Raw genomic sequence first — 15160 nt, 5'->3', positions numbered from 1 at the left:
GCGTTATGAGGAGGACTCCGGCTTCCCATGTTGCTCACGGCGCTCGGTTCCAAGCTTCAACATCAAACACAAAAGCAAGGTGTCTCCTGGCAAATCAGGAAAGCTGCATTTGGAGAATGCGGGCATCGATCCCGCTACCTCTCGCATGCTAAGCGAGCGCTCTACCATTTGAGCTAATTCCCCTTTGCTTGAGGTTGTTGCTTGTGCTATGGCTGATCCCTGTCCTCTCCTGGGCTATGTGTAAACTATAGGCAGTTTTGCTAAATCCACAACTTGCTCTGGCCGCTAGACACCAGGAGAGCCACTCCCCCAAGACCTTGGACAACTGAGCCCCTTCTGAAGTATGGCCCCATGGGTTTCAATGATGTCATTGGGAGAAGGTGGTTTCAAAAAGCACTCACACCGCCTAATACATTCTCGACAAGAAACACCTTGTGCCTTGAGGCATTCCATGGGGCTGGAAATTGGGGGAGAGAGCTACAAACACCAAGAGCCCATAATTGCATTGGCCGGGAATCGAACCCGGGCCTCCCGCGTGGCAGGCGAGAATTCTACCACTGAACCACCAATGCTCCACGCCGGGCCAGGCGCCACCACCCTCGCTCAGCTGGCCTAGGAGAGTCCAGCTCTCGCCCACGCTTGACTTGGGATTCGCTTGTCGAAATCCATGAGGATGGCCAGCGACAAGAGCAGAGTGGCGCAGCGGAAGCGTGCTGGGCCCATAACCCAGAGGTCGATGGATCGAAACCATCCTCTGCTACGTTGCCTTTTCCTATGCCAATCGATATTTGCTTGCGGGCCCAAAGGCCTTTCTTTCGCACACAAAGAGAAGTTGAACCTGATTCAGGTGATTCAACGAGTCCAAAGCTCTCAGCGTAAGCATGGCACTGGCACCTTTCCCCCTAATGGAATATTGTCTCTTGGCCATGGAAGCCTGGTCGTGCTTTCTTTAATTGATTGCTTTTGTCCAATACTGCCTACGTGACTTTGGCTGAAGCCACAGATGCCACCACAAAAACGTGGCAATGCCTTGGCACATGTTATGAGGAGCACTCCGGCTTCCCATGTTGCTCACGGCGCTCGGTTCCAAGCTTCAACATCAAACACAAAAGCAAGGTGTCTCCTGGCAAATCAGGAAAGCTGCATTTGGAGAATGCGGGCATCGATCCCGCTACCTCTCGCATGCTAAGCGAGCGCTCTACCATTTGAGCTAATCCCCCTTTGCTTGAGGTTGTTGCTTGTGCTATGGCTGATCCCTGTCCTCTCCTGGGCTATGTGTAAACTATAGGCAGTTTTGCTAAATCCACAACTTGCTCTGGCCGCTAGACACCAGGAGAGCCACTCCCCCAAGACCTTGGACAACTGAGCCCCTTCTGAAGTATGGCCCCATGGGTTTCAATGATGTCATTGGGAGAAGGTGGTTTCAAAAAGCACTCACACCGCCTAATACATTCTCGACAAGAAACACCCTGTGCCTTGAGGCATTCCATGGGGCTGGAAATTGGGGGAGAGAGCTACAAACACCAAGAGCCCATAATTGCATTGGCCGGGAATCGAACCCGGGCCTCCCGCGTGGCAGGCGAGAATTCTACCACTGAACCACCAATGCTCCACGCCGGGCCAGGCGCCACCACCCTCGCTCAGCTGGCCTAGGAGAGTCCAGCTCTCGCCCACGCTTGACTTGGGATTCGCTTGTCGAAATCCATGAGGATGGCCAGCGACAAGAGCAGAGTGGCGCAGCGGAAGCGTGCTGGGCCCATAACCCAGAGGTCGATGGATCGAAACCATCCTCTGCTACGTTGCCTTTTCCTATGCCAATCGATATTTGCTTGCGGGCCCAAAGGCCTTTCTTTCGCACACAAAGAGAAGTTGAACCTGATTCAGGTGATTCAACGAGTCCAAAGCTCTCAGCGTAAGCATGGCACTGGCACCTTTCCCCCTAATGGAATATTGTCTCTTGGCCATGGAAGCCTGGTCGTGCTTTCTTTAATTGATTGCTTTTGTCCAATACTGCCTACGTGACTTTGGCTGAAGCCACAGATGCCACCACAAAAACGTGGCAATGCCTTGGCACATGTTATGAGGAGCACTCCGGCTTCCCATGTTGCTCACGGCGCTCGGTTCCAAGCTTCAACATCAAACACAAAAGCAAGGTGCCTCCCGTGAAACCAGGAAAGCTGCGTTTGGAGAATGCGGGCATCGATCCCGCTACCTCTCGCATGCAAAGCGAGCGCTCTGCCACTTGAGCTAATCCCCCTTTGCTCGAGTGTGTTGCTTGCGCTATGGCTGATCCCTGTCCTCTCCTGGGCTATGTGTAAAATATAGTCAGTTTTGCGAAATCCACAACCTGCTCTGGCCGCTAGACACCAGGAGAGCCACCCGCTTTCCTAGCGTAGAAGGTTTGCACCCCCCTTTTTTTTCCCTCCTACGACCTTTGACAACTGAGCCCCTTCAGAGGTATGGCCCCATGGGTTTCAATGATGTAATTGGGAGAAGGCTGGTTTCAAAAAGCACTCACACCGCCTAGTACATTCTCGACAAGAAACACCTTGTGCCTTGATGCACTCCACGGGGCTGGAAATTGGGGGAGAGCGCTGCAAACACAAAGAGCCCATAATTGCATTGGCCGGGAATCGAACCCAGGGCCTCCCGCGTGGCAGGCGAGAATTCTACCACTGAACCACCAATGCTCCACGCCGGGCCACTTGCCACCACCCTCGCTCAGCTGGTCTAGGAGAGTCCAGCTCTCGCCCACGCTTGACTTGGGATTCGCTGGTCGAAAATCAATGGAAACGCCTAGTCGTCTACATTGTGACTTTGCCACATGGACCCACTCCCCGTGGGAATCGCTGGCAAACTACATCCACATGTGGTTGTTGAGGTTGGTCAGCGACAAGAGCAGAGTGGCGCAGCGGAAGCGTGCTGGGCCCATAACCCAGAGGTCGATGGATCGAAACCATCCTCTGCTACGTTGCCTTTTTCTATGCCAATCGATATTTGCTTGCGTGCGGGCCCAAAGGCCTTTCTTTCGCACACAAAGAGAAGTTGAACCTGATTCAGGTGATTCAACGAGTCCAAAGCTCTCAGCGTAAGCATGGCACTGGCACCTTTTGCGCTAATGAAATATTGTCTCTTGGCCATGGAGGCCTGCTCGTGCTTTGTTTACTAGATTGCTTTTGTCCAACACTGCCTACGTGACTTTGGCTGAAGCCACAGTTGCCACCACAAAAACGTGGCAACGCCTTGGCACGCGTTATGAGGAGGACTCCGTCTTCCCATGTTGCTCACGGCGCTCGGTTCCAAGCTTCAACATCAAACACAAAAGCAAGGTGTCTCCTGGCAAATCAGGAAAGCTGCATTTGGAGAATGCGGGCATCGATCCCGCTACCTCTCGCATGCTAAGCGAGCGCTCTACCATTTGAGCTAATCCCCCTTTGCTTGAGGTTGTTGCTTGTGCTATGGCTGATCCCTGTCCTCTCCTGGGCTATGTGTAAACTATAGGCAGTTTTGCTAAATCCACAACTTGCTCTGGCCGCTAGACACCAGGAGAGCCACTCCCCCAAGACCTTGGACAACTGAGCCCCTTCTGAAGTATGGCCCCATGGGTTTCAATGATGTCATTGGGAGAAGGTGGTTTCAAAAAGCACTCACACCGCCTAATACATTCTCGACAAGAAACACCTTGTGCCTTGAGGCATTCCATGGGGCTGGAAATTGGGGGAGAGAGCTACAAACACCAAGAGCCCATAATTGCATTGGCCGGGAATCGAACCCGGGCCTCCCGCGTGGCAGGCGAGAATTCTACCACTGAACCACCAATGCTCCACGCCGGGCCAGGCGCCACCACCCTCGCTCAGCTGGCCTAGGAGAGTCCAGCTCTCGCCCACGCTTGACTTGGGATTCGCTTGTCGAAATCCATGAGGATGGCCAGCGACAAGAGCAGAGTGGCGCAGCGGAAGCGTGCTGGGCCCATAACCCAGAGGTCGATGGATCGAAACCATCCTCTGCTACGTTGCCTTTTCCTATGCCAATCTATATTTGCTTGCGGGCCCAAAGGCCTTTCTTTCGCACACAAAGAGAAGTTGAACCTGATTCAGGTGATTCAACGAGTCCAAAGCTCTCAGCGTAAGCATGGCACTGGCACCTTTCCCCCTAATGGAATATTGTCTCTTGGCCATGGAAGCCTGGTCGTGCTTTCTTTAATTGATTGCTTTTGTCCAATACTGCCTACGTGACTTTGGCTGAAGCCACAGATGCCACCACAAAAACGTGGCAATGCCTTGGCACATGTTATGAGGAGCACTCCGGCTTCCCATGTTGCTCACGGCGCTCGGTTCCAAGCTTCAACATCAAACACAAAAGCAAGGTGCCTCCCGTGAAACCAGGAAAGCTGCGTTTGGAGAATGCGGGCATCGATCCCGCTACCTCTCGCATGCAAAGCGAGCGCTCTGCCACTTGAGCTAATCCCCCTTTGCTCGAGTGTGTTGCTTGCGCTATGGCTGATCCCTGTCCTCTCCTGGGCTATGTGTAAAATATAGTCAGTTTTGCGAAATCCACAACCTGCTCTGGCCGCTAGACACCAGGAGAGCCACCCGCTTTCCTAGCGTAGAAGGTTTGCACCCCCCTTTTTTTTCCCTCCTACGACCTTTGACAACTGAGCCCCTTCAGAGGTATGGCCCCATGGGTTTCAATGATGTAATTGGGAGAAGGCTGGTTTCAAAAAGCACTCACACCGCCTAGTACATTCTCGACAAGAAACACCTTGTGCCTTGATGCACTCCACGGGGCTGGAAATTGGGGGAGAGCGCTGCAAACACAAAGAGCCCATAATTGCATTGGCCGGGAATCGAACCCGGGCCTCCCGCGTGGCAGGCGAGAATTCTACCACTTAACCACCAATGCTCCACGCCGGGCCACTTGCCACCACCCTCGCTCAGCTGGTCTAGGAGAGTCCAGCTCTCGCCCACGCTTGACTTGGGATTCGCTGGTCGAAAATCAATGGAAACGCCTAGTCGTCTACATTGTGACTTTGCCACATGGACCCACTCCCCGTGGGAATCGCTGGCAAACTACATCCACATGTGGTTGTTGAGGTTGGTCAGCGACAAGAGCAGAGTGGCGCAGCGGAAGCGTGCTGGGCCCATAACCCAGAGGTCGATGGATCGAAACCATCCTCTGCTACGTTGCCCTTTCCTATGCCAATCGATATTTGCTTGCGTGCGGGCCCAAAGGCCTTTCTTTCGCACACAAAGAGAAGTTGAACCTGATTCAGGTGATTCAACGAGTCCAAAGCTCTCAGCGTAAGCATGGCACTGGCACCTTTTGCGCTAATGAAATATTGTCTCTTGGCCATGGAGGCCTGCTCATGCTTTGTTTACTAGATTGCTTTTGTCCAACACTGCCTACGTGACTTTGGCTGAAGCCACAGTTGCCACCACAAAAACGTGGCAACGCCTTGGCACGCGTTATGAGGAGGACTCCGGCTTCCCATGTTGCTCACGGCGCTCGGTTCCAAGCTTCAACATCAAACACAAAAGCAAGGTGTCTCCTGGCAAATCAGGAAAGCTGCATTTGGAGAATGCGGGCATCGATCCCACTACCTCTCGCATGCTAAGCGAGCGCTCTACCATTTGAGCTAATCCCCCTTTGCTTGAGGTTGTTGCTTGTGCTATGGCTGATCCCTGTCCTCTCCTGGGCTATGTGTAAACTATAGGCAGTTTTGCTAAATCCACAACTTGCTCTGGCCGCTAGACACCAGGAGAGCCACTCCCCCAAGACCTTGGACAACTGAGCCCCTTCTGAAGTATGGCCCCATGGGTTTCAATGATGTCATTGGGAGAAGGTGGTTTCAAAAAGCACTCACACCGCCTAATACATTCTCGACAAGAAACACCTTGTGCCTTGAGGCATTCCATGGGGCTGGAAATTGGGGGAGAGAGCTACAAACACCAAGAGCCCATAATTGCATTGGCCGGGAATCGAACCCGGGCCTCCCGCGTGGCAGGCGAGAATTCTACCACTGAACCACCAATGCTCCACGCCGGGCCAGGCGCCACCACCCTCGCTCAGCTGGCCTAGGAGAGTCCAGCTCTCGCCCACGCTTGACTTGGGATTCGCTTGTCGAAATCCATGAGGATGGTCAGCGACAAGAGCAGAGTGGCGCAGCGGAAGCGTGCTGGGCCCATAACCCAGAGGTCGATGGATCGAAACCATCCTCTGCTACGTTGCCTTTTCCTATGCCAATCGATATTTGCTTGCGGGCCCAAAGGCCTTTCTTTCGCACACAAAGAGAAGTTGAACCTGATTCAGGTGATTCAACGAGTCCAAAGCTCTCAGCGTAAGCATGGCACTGGCACCTTTCCCCCTAATGGAATATTGTCTCTTGGCCATGGAAGCCTGGTCGTGCTTTCTTTAATTGATTGCTTTTGTCCAATACTGCCTACGTGACTTTGGCTGAAGCCACAGATGCCACCACAAAAACGTGGCAATGCCTTGGCACATGTTATGAGGAGCACTCCGGCTTCCCATGTTGCTCACGGCGCTCGGTTCCAAGCTTCAACATCAAACACAAAAGCAAGGTGCCTCCCGTGAAACCAGGAAAGCTGCGTTTGGAGAATGCGGGCATCGATCCCGCTACCTCTCGCATGCAAAGCGAGCGCTCTGCCACTTGAGCTAATCCCCCTTTGCTCGAGTGTGTTGCTTGCGCTATGGCTGATCCCTGTCCTCTCCTGGGCTATGTGTAAAATATAGTCAGTTTTGCGAAATCCACAACCTGCTCTGGCCGCTAGACACCAGGAGAGCCACCCGCTTTCCTAGCGTAGAAGGTTTGCACCCCCCTTTTTTTTCCCTCCTACGACCTTTGACAACTGAGCCCCTTCAGAGGTATGGCCCCATGGGTTTCAATGATGTAATTGGGAGAAGGCTGGTTTCAAAAAGCACTCACACCGCCTAGTACATTCTCGACAAGAAACACCTTGTGCCTTGATGCACTCCACGGGGCTGGAAATTGGGGGAGAGCGCTGCAAACACAAAGAGCCCATAATTGCATTGGCCGGGAATCGAACCCGGGCCTCCCGCGTGGCAGGCGAGAATTCTACCACTGAACCACCAATGCTCCACGCCGGGCACTTGCCACCACCCTCGCTCAGCTGGTCTAGGAGAGTCCAGCTCTCGCCCACGCTTGACTTGGGATTCGCTGGTCGAAAATCAATGGAAACGCCTAGTCGTCTACATTGTGACTTTGCCACATGGACCCACTCCCCGTGGGAATCGCTGGCAAACTACATCCACATGTGGTTGTTGAGGTTGGTCAGCGACAAGAGCAGAGTGGCGCAGCGGAAGCGTGCTGGGCCCATAACCCAGAGGTCGATGGATCGAAACCATCCTCTGCTACGTTGCCTTTTTCTATGCCAATCGATATTTGCTTGCGTGCGGGCCCAAAGGCCTTTCTTTCGCACACAAAGAGAAGTTGAACCTGATTCAGGTGATTCAACGAGTCCAAAGCTCTCAGCGTAAGCATGGCACTGGCACCTTTTGCGCTAATGAAATATTGTCTCTTGGCCATGGAGGCCTGCTCGTGCTTTGTTTACTAGATTGCTTTTGTCCAACACTGCCTACGTGACTTTGGCTGAAGCCACAGTTGCCACCACAAAAACGTGGCAACGCCTTGGCACGCGTTATGAGGAGGACTCCGGCTTCCCATGTTGCTCACGGCGCTCGGTTCCAAGCTTCAACATCAAACACAAAAGCAAGGTGTCTCCTGGCAAATCAGGAAAGCTGCATTTGGAGAATGCGGGCATCGATCCCGCTACCTCTCGCATGCTAAGCGAGCGCTCTACCATTTGAGCTAATCCCCCTTTGCTTGAGGTTGTTGCTTGTGCTATGGCTGATCCCTGTCCTCTCCTGGGCTATGTGTAAACTATAGGCAGTTTTGCTAAATCCACAACTTGCTCTGGCCGCTAGACACCAGGAGAGCCACTCCCCCAAGACCTTGGACAACTGAGCCCCTTCTGAAGTATGGCCCCATGGGTTTCAATGATGTCATTGGGAGAAGGTGGTTTCAAAAAGCACTCACACCGCCTAATACATTCTCGACAAGAAACACCTTGTGCCTTGAGGCATTCCATGGGGCTGGAAATTGGGGGAGAGAGCTACAAACACCAAGAGCCCATAATTGCATTGGCCGGGAATCGAACCCGGGCCTCCCGCGTGGCAGGCGAGAATTCTACCACTGAACCACCAATGCTCCACGCCGGGCCAGGCGCCACCACCCTCGCTCAGCTGGCCTAGGAGAGTCCAGCTCTCGCCCACGCTTGACTTGGGATTCGCTTGTCGAAATCCATGAGGATGGCCAGCGACAAGAGCAGAGTGGCGCAGCGGAAGCATGCTGGGCCCATAACCCAGAGGTCGATGGATCGAAACCATCCTCTGCTACGTTGCCTTTTCCTATGCCAATCGATATTTGCTTGCGGGCCCAAAGGCCTTTCTTTCGCACACAAAGAGAAGTTGAACCTGATTCAGGTGATTCAACGAGTCCAAAGCTCTCAGCGTAAGCATGGCACTGGCACCTTTCCCCCTAATGGAATATTGTCTCTTGGCCATGGAAGCCTGGTCGTGCTTTCTTTAATTGATTGCTTTTGTCCAATACTGCCTACGTGACTTTGGCTGAAGCCACAGATGCCACCACAAAAACGTGGCAATGCCTTGGCACATGTTATGAGGAGCACTCCGGCTTCCCATGTTGCTCACGGCGCTCGGTTCCAAGCTTCAACATCAAACACAAAAGCAAGGTGCCTCCCGTGAAACCAGGAAAGCTGCGTTTGGAGAATGCGGGCATCGATCCCGCTACCTCTCGCATGCAAAGCGAGCGCTCTGCCACTTGAGCTAATCCCCCTTTGCTCGAGTGTGTTGCTTGCGCTATGGCTGATCCCTGTCCTCTCCTGGGCTATGTGTAAAATATAGTCAGTTTTGCGAAATCCACAACCTGCTCTGGCCGCTAGACACCAGGAGAGCCACCCGCTTTCCTAGCGTAGAAGGTTTGCACCCCCCTTTTTTTTCCCTCCTACGACCTTTGACAACTGAGCCCCTTCAGAGGTATGGCCCCATGGGTTTCAATGATGTAATTGGGAGAAGGCTGGTTTCAAAAAGCACTCACACCGCCTAGTACTTTCTCGACAAGAAACACCTTGTGCCTTGATGCACTCCACGGGGCTGGAAATTGGGGGAGAGCGCTGCAAACACAAAGAGCCCATAATTGCATTGGCCGGGAATCGAACCCAGGGCCTCCCGCGTGGCAGGCGAGAATTCTACCACTGAACCACCAATGCTCCACGCCGGGCCACTTGCCACCACCCTCGCTCAGCTGGTCTAGGAGAGTCCAGCTCTCGCCCACGCTTGACTTGGGATTCGCTGGTCGAAAATCAATGGAAACGCCTAGTCGTCTACATTGTGACTTTGCCACATGGACCCACTCCCCGTGGGAATCGCTGGCAAACTACATCCACATGTGGTTGTTGAGGTTGGTCAGCGACAAGAGCAGAGTGGCGCAGTGGAAGCGTGCTGGGCCCATAACCCAGAGGTCGATGGATCGAAACCATCCTTTGCTACGTTGCCCTTTCCTATGCCAATCGATATTTGCTTGCGTGCGGGCCCAAAGGCCTTTCTTTCGCACACAAAGAGAAGTTGAACCTGATTCAGGTGATTCAACGAGTCCAAAGCTCTCAGCGTAAGCATGGCACTGGCACCTTTTGCGCTAATGAAATATTGTCTCTTGGCCATGGAGGCCTGCTCGTGCTTTGTTTACTAGATTGCTTTTGTCCAACACTGCCTACGTGACTTTGGCTGAAGCCACAGTTGCCACCACAAAAACGTGGCAACGCCTTGGCACGCGTTATGAGGAGGACTCCGGCTTCCCATGTTGCTCACGGCGCTCGGTTCCAAGCTTCAACATCAAACACAAAAGCAAGGTGTCTCCTGGCAAATCAGGAAAGCTGCATTTGGAGAATGCGGGCATCGATCCCGCTACCTCTCGCATGCTAAGCGAGCGCTCTACCATTTGAGCTAATCCCCCTTTGCTTGAGGTTGTTGCTTGTGCTATGGCTGATCCCTGTCCTCTCCTGGGCTATGTGTAAACTATAGGCAGTTTTGCTAAATCCACAACTTGCTCTGGCCGCTAGACACCAGGAGAGCCACTCCCCCAAGACCTTGGACAACTGAGCCCCTTCTGAAGTATGGCCCCATGGGTTTCAATGATGTCATTGGGAGAAGGTGGTTTCAAAAAGCACTCACACCGCCTAATACATTCTCGACAAGAAACACCTTGTGCCTTGAGGCATTCCATGGGGCTGGAAATTGGGGGAGAGAGCTACAAACACCAAGAGCCCATAATTGCATTGGCCGGGAATCGAACCCGGGCCTCCCGCGTGGCAGGCGAGAATTCTACCACTGAACCACCAATGCTCCACGCCGGGCCAGGCGCCACCACCCTCGCTCAGCTGGCCTAGGAGAGTCCAGCTCTCGCCCACGCTTGACTTGGGATTCGCTTGTCGAAATCCATGAGGATGGCCAGCGACAAGAGCAGAGTGGCGCAGCGGAAGCGTGCTGGGCCCATAACCCAGAGGTCGATGGATCGAAACCATCCTCTGCTACGTTGCCTTTTCCTATGCCAATCGATATTTGCTTGCGGGCCCAAAGGCCTTTCTTTCGCACACAAAGAGAAGTTGAACCTGATTCAGGTGATTCAACGAGTCCAAAGCTCTCAGCGTAAGCATGGCACTGGCACCTTTCCCCCTAATGGAATATTGTCTCTTGGCCATGGAAGCCTGGTCGTGCTTTCTTTAATTGATTGCTTTTGTCCAATACTGCCTACGTGACTTTGGCTGAAGCCACAGATGCCACCACAAAAACGTGGCAATGCCTTGGCACATGTTATGAGGAGCACTCCGGCTTCCCATGTTGCTCACGGCGCTCGGTTCCAAGCTTCAACATCAAACACAAAAGCAAGGTGCCTCCCGTGAAACCAGGAAAGCTGCGTTTGGAGAATGCGGGCATCGATCCCGCTACCTCTCGCATGCAAAGCGAGCGCTCTGCCACTTGAGCTAATCCCCCTTTGCTCGAGTGTGTTGCTTGCGCTATGGCTGATCCCTGTCCTCTCCTGGGCTATGTGTAAAATATAGTCAGTTTTGCGAAATCCACAACCTGCTCTGGCCGCTAGACACCAGGAGAGCCACCCGCTTTCCTAGCGTAGAAGGTTTGCACCCCCCTTTTTTTTCCCTCCTACGACCTTTGACAACTGAGCCCCTTCAGAGGTATGGCCCCATGGGTTTCAATGATGTAATTGGGAGAAGGCTGGTTTCAAAAAGCACTCACACCGCCTAGTACATTCTCGACAAGAAACACCTTGTGCCTTGATGCACTCCACGGGGCTGGAAATTGGGGGAGAGCGCTGCAAACACAAAGAGCCCATAATTGCATTGGCCGGGAATCGAACCCGGGCCTCCCGCGTGGCAGGCGAGAATTCTACCACTGAACCACCAATGCTCCACGCCGGGCCACTTGCCACCACCCTCGCTCAGCTGGTCTAGGAGAGTCCAGCTCTCGCCCACGCTTGACTTGGGATTCGCTGGTCGAAAATCAATGGAAACGCCTAGTCGTCTACATTGTGACTTTGCCACATGGACCCACTCCCCGTGGGAATCGCTGGCAAACTACATCCACATGTGGTTGTTGAGGTTGGTCAGCGACAAGAGCAGAGTGGCGCAGCGGAAGCGTGCTGGGCCCATAACCCAGAGGTCGATGGATCGAAACCATCCTCTGCTACGTTGCCCTTTCCTATGCCAATCGATATTTGCTTGCGTGCGGGCCCAAAGGCCTTTCTTTTGCACACAAAGAGAAGTTGAACCTGATTCAGGTGATTCAACGAGTCCAAAGCTCTCAGCGTAAGCATGGCACTGGCACCTTTTGCGCTAATGAAATATTGTCTCTTGGCCATGGAGGCCTGCTCGTGCTTTGTTTACTAGATTGCTTTTGTCCAACACTGCCTACGTGACTTTGGCTGAAGCCACAGTTGCCACCACAAAAACGTGGCAACGCCTTGGCACGCGTTATGAGGAGGACTCCGGCTTCCCATGTTGCTCACGGCGCTCGGTTCCAAGCTTCAACATCAAACACAAAAGCAAGGTGTCTCCTGGCAAATCAGGAAAGCTGCATTTGGAGAATGCGGGCATCGATCCCGCTACCTCTCGCATGCTAAGCGAGCACTCTACCATTTGAGCTAATCCCCCTTTGCTTGAGGTTGTTGCTTGTGCTATGGCTGATCCCTGTCCTCTCCTGGGCTATGTGTAAACTATAGGCAGTTTTGCTAAATCCACAACTTGCTCTGGCCGCTAGACACCAGGAGAGCCACTCCCCCAAGACCTTGGACAACTGAGCCCCTTCTGAAGTATGGCCCCATGGGTTTCAATGATGTCATTGGGAGAAGGTGGTTTCAAAAAGCACTCACACCGCCTAATACATTCTCGACAAGAAACACCTTGTGCCTTGAGGCATTCCATGGGGCTGGAAATTGGGGGAGAGAGCTACAAACACCAAGAGCCCGTAATTGCATTGGCCGGGAATCGAACCCGGGCCTCCCGCGTGGCAGGCGAGAATTCTACCACTGAACCACCAATGCTCCACGCCGGGCCAGGCGCCACCACCCTCGCTCAGCTGGCCTAGGAGAGTCCAGCTCTCGCCCACGCTTGACTTGGGATTCGCTTGTCGAAATCCATGAGGATGGTCAGCGACAAGAGCAGAGTGGCGCAGCGGAAGCGTGCTGGGCCCATAACCCAGAGGTCGATGGATCGAAACCATCCTCTGCTACGTTGCCTTTTCCTATGCCAATCGATATTTGCTTGCGGGCCCAAAGGCCTTTCTTTCGCACACAAAGAGAAGTTGAACCTGATTCAGGTGATTCAACGAGTCCAAAGCTCTCAGCGTAAGCATGGCACTGGCACCTTTCCCCCTAATGGAATATTGTCTCTTGGCCATGGAAGCCTGGTCGTGCTTTCTTTAATTGATTGCTTTTGTCCAATACTGCCTACGTGACTTTGGCTGAAGCCACAGATGCCACCACAAAAACGTGGCAATGCCTTGGCACATGTTATGAGGAGCACTCCGGCTTCCCATGTTGCTCACGGCGCTCGGTTCCAAGCTTCAACATCAAACACAAAAGCAAGGTGCCTCCCGTGAAACCAGGAAAGCTGCGTTTGGAGAATGCGGGCATCGATCCCGCTACCTCTCGCATGCAAAGCGAGCGCTCTGCCACTTGAGCTAATCCCCCTTTGCTCGAGTGTGTTGCTTGCGCTATGGCTGATCCCTGTCCTCTCCTGGGCTATGTGTAAAATATAGTCAGTTTTGCGAAATCCACAACCTGCTCTGGCCGCTAGACACCAGGAGAGCCACCCGCTTTCCTAGCGTAGAAGGTTTGCACCCCCCTTTTTTTTCCCTCCTACGACCTTTGACAACTGAGCCCCTTCAGAGGTATGGCCCCATGGGTTTCAATGATGTAATTGGGAGAAGGCTGGTTTCAAAAAGCACTCACACCGCCTAGTACATTCTCGACAAGAAACACCTTGTGCCTTGATGCACTCCACGGGGCTGGAAATTGGGGGAGAGCGCTGCAAACACAAAGAGCCCATAATTGCATTGGCCGGGAATCGAACCCGGGCCTCCCGCGTGGCAGGCGAGAATTCTACCACTGAACCACCAATGCTCCACGCCGGGCCACTTGCCACCACCCTCGCTCAGCTGGTCTAGGAGAGTCCAGCTCTCGCCCACGCTTGACTTGGGATTCGCTGGTCGAAAATCAATGGAAACGCCTAGTCGTCTACATTGTGACTTTGCCACATGGACCCACTCCCCGTGGGAATCGCTGGCAAACTACATCCACATGTGGTTGTTGAGGTTGGTTAGCGACAAGAGCAGAGTGGCGCAGCGGAAGCGTGCTGGGCCCATAACCCAGAGGTCGATGGATCGAAACCATCCTCTGCTACGTTGCCTTTTTCTATGCCAATCGATATTTGCTTGCGTGCGGGCCCAAAGGCCTTCCTTTCGCACACAAAGAGAAGTTGAACCTGATTCAGGTGATTCAACGAGTCCAAAGCTCTCAGCGTAAGCATGGCACTGGCACCTTTTGCGCTAATGAAATATTGTCTCTTGGCCATGGAGGCCTGCTCGTGCTTTGTTTACTAGATTGCTTTTGTCCAACACTGCCTACGTGACTTTGGCTGAAGCCACAGTTGCCACCACAAAAACGTGGCAACGCCTTGGCACGCGTTATGAGGAGGACTCCGGCTTCCCATGTTGCTCACGGCGCTCGGTTCCAAGCTTCAACATCAAACACAAAAGCAAGGTGTCTCCTGGCAAATCAGGAAAGCTGCATTTGGAGAATGCGGGCATCGATCCCGCTACCTCTCGCATGCTAAGCGAGCGCTCTACCATTTGAGCTAATCCCCCTTTGCTTGAGGTTGTTGCTTGTGCTATGGCTGATCCCTGTCCTCTCCTGGGCTATGTGTAAACTATAGGCAGTTTTGCTAAATCCACAACTTGCTCTGGCCGCTAGACACCAGGAGAGCCACTCCCCCAAGACCTTGGACAACTGAGCCCCTTCTGAAGTATGGCCCCATGGGTTTCAATGATGTCATTGGGAGAAGGTGGTTTCAAAAAGCACTCACACCGCCTAATACATTCTCGACAAGAAACACCTTGTGCCTTGAGGCATTCCATGGGGCTGGAAATTGGGGGAGAGAGCTACAAACACCAAGAGCCCATAATTGCATTGGCCGGGAATCGAACCCGGGCCTCCCGCGTGGCAGGCGAGAATTCTACCACTGAACCACCAATGCTCCACGCCGGGCCAGGCGCCACCACCCTCGCTCAGCTGGCCTAGGAGAGTCCAGCTCTCGCCCACGCTTGACTTGGGATTCGCTTGTCGAAATCCATGAGGATGGCCAGCGACAAGAGCAGAGTGGCGCAGCGGAAGCGTGCTGGGCCCATAACCCAGAGGTCGATGGATCGAAACCATCCTCTGCTACGTTGCCTTTTCCTATGCCAATCGATATTTGCTTGCGGGCCCAAAGGCCTTTCTTTCGCACACAAAGAGAAGTTGAACCTGATTCAGGTG

General features: G+C 53.3%; 6 non-coding genes across 6 annotated transcripts; all 6 read right to left on the bottom strand.

Moving 5' to 3' along the window:
* Positions 1–110: 110 nt before the first annotated feature.
* TRNAA-AGC (transfer RNA alanine (anticodon AGC)) lies at positions 111–183 on the bottom strand. The gene has a single exon. It is a non-coding gene; the product is annotated as a tRNA-Ala (tRNA).
* Positions 184–1147: 964 nt separating this feature from the next.
* TRNAA-AGC (transfer RNA alanine (anticodon AGC)) lies at positions 1148–1220 on the bottom strand. Its single transcript has one exon. It is a non-coding gene; the product is annotated as a tRNA-Ala (tRNA).
* Positions 1221–3360: 2140 nt separating this feature from the next.
* Positions 3361–3433, bottom strand: TRNAA-AGC (transfer RNA alanine (anticodon AGC)). Its single transcript has one exon. It is a non-coding gene; the product is annotated as a tRNA-Ala (tRNA).
* Positions 3434–7783: 4350 nt separating this feature from the next.
* TRNAA-AGC (transfer RNA alanine (anticodon AGC)) lies at positions 7784–7856 on the bottom strand. Its single transcript has one exon. It is a non-coding gene; the product is annotated as a tRNA-Ala (tRNA).
* A 2140-nt stretch (positions 7857–9996) lies between these two features.
* On the bottom strand, positions 9997–10069 carry TRNAA-AGC (transfer RNA alanine (anticodon AGC)). The gene has a single exon. It is a non-coding gene; the product is annotated as a tRNA-Ala (tRNA).
* Positions 10070–14420: 4351 nt separating this feature from the next.
* TRNAA-AGC (transfer RNA alanine (anticodon AGC)) lies at positions 14421–14493 on the bottom strand. The gene has a single exon. It is a non-coding gene; the product is annotated as a tRNA-Ala (tRNA).
* Positions 14494–15160: the final 667 nt, after the last annotated feature.

The sequence above is a fragment of the Lithobates pipiens genome, unplaced genomic scaffold (genome assembly GCF_037356315.1).
Source record: "Lithobates pipiens isolate NorthernLeopardFrog02 unplaced genomic scaffold, aLitPip1_a1.2 Scaffold_18, whole genome shotgun sequence".
In the NCBI taxonomy this organism is placed as follows: domain Eukaryota; kingdom Metazoa; phylum Chordata; class Amphibia; order Anura; family Ranidae; genus Lithobates; species Lithobates pipiens.
Note: the sequence above shows the minus strand (reverse complement) of the source record. Positions and strands in the feature narration are given on the sequence as shown.